Here is a 1,797-nt window from a genome sequence, read left to right on the forward strand (position 1 = left end):
TAAACCTGCAATTTCACTATGGGCTCTGGCCTAGAGGGCCTCCCCCCTATATACGCCACTGACTTGCAAATATATACAATTATTAATAAAATTGGATTTTTTAAAAAAAAATGCTATGTGTTACATGCACCTATGTCATACCATATGTCCATATAAGTTTGTTAAAACACATTAATATTGACCGAAATAAAGATAATATTTAATTATCATCGTAGACTAATAAAAATTCCTTAGTATTCCTTATTATCCGTATGCAAATTTAAAAGTGAATAATTATAAGTTGATTTACAGTCTTACATTCTACAAGTTATATTATATATTTTTTTTTCATGGTTGGCTGTAGGTACTTATACTTAAACTGGTAGAAAACATGCTTTCACACTTCCAATTATAGTACAATGCCTCGATAATAATATTATTTAAACATTAAATTATGGCCTTAAATTGCCTACCTAACGCGCCGTACGCATGTATATAATACAACATTAAAAAATATTATTATTACGACTTTAGTTTGATTGCAGTAAATATAACAAAAATAATTATTTTTACAATTTTAATATATTTTATTTCTTCTCTTTAACTAATCGATGATAGTCGTTGAGAAACCTTGTATATTTCATGATTAACTTACAATTATTACTACCTAATAAGTAATTAACTCGTTTTCTTGTACTGAATGTCTGAATACCAAATATCTAACACCTGTATAATATAATTCTTTATTTTAGGTTTTTACTTGAACATACGAAAATCTTTCATTTAGTATGCCGCACGGATAAAAATAACGTTATACCGTATACCGTATACCGTATGGCGTATACCATTGGTACGACGATACGAGTTAACCTTATATCGATATTTTAAATCGTTATAATTCTGGTGGCGAATAAAAATCACGAACAAATACAGTCCGACCTTGATAACTCGCAATTCTCGACATCTCGAACAAATGAAATTCCCCTTTAAATAACAATAATACATTGAGATATTGATAACTCGAAATTTTTAGTAAGTAGAATTTTTTTTTCCCCTTGAGCTTCGTGTTACCGAGAGTCGACTGTATTAATAAATTAATACCATAATTGAACAATATTTAATTATTTTTTTTTTTATTGATCATGAAGCCTGGCAACTATAGCCATTGGATGTTTGTTTTTGTTTGTAGAGGAGGAATTATAGGTTAGTAAACACTAGAGATGTTCTAAGCAGAAAATTTGGTACTAACCCGGGTACCGAGTACTGGTATCGAGTATTGGCCGAGTAAAATTTATAGTACTAACCAGGTATCGAGTATTGGCCGAGTAAAAATGTTAACACTATAATAGTATTAAAGTATCAACTAACAATTACTGATTAAGAAATTATTAATAATATAATTTAAGTCTTTAAACAGTAATCACGAGATTTATTTTTGTAATTCATGGATGAAAAACATGATTTGTCTATAATCAACTGGCTATAATTGTAAATCGGTTCAGTTATACCACAGAATAGAATAAATATTGGTTATACCAATATGTACCAAAATAAATTATAATTCATTACCCTAGAATTTTAGATTTTTCCGTTAAATTAATTATAGGTATGCATATATTTATAAATAGATTATCAGTCCTTGCCATTGGATATGCGTTGAGTAAAAATGTCTCTAGTAAACACGTGTGTTTTTGGTTTGGCAGATTTTTTTGTGGGCACCCGTAGGTATCTGCCATGCCCGAGTGGGATGGCGGCACTTCTATCCAGACACCGTGACAATCAGTGGCGTAGCCAGGGGGTTGGGCTGAGGGGGCTGCA

Source organism: Acyrthosiphon pisum, chromosome A2 (genome assembly GCF_005508785.2).
Source record: "Acyrthosiphon pisum isolate AL4f chromosome A2, pea_aphid_22Mar2018_4r6ur, whole genome shotgun sequence".
NCBI lineage: Eukaryota > Metazoa > Arthropoda > Insecta > Hemiptera > Aphididae > Acyrthosiphon > Acyrthosiphon pisum.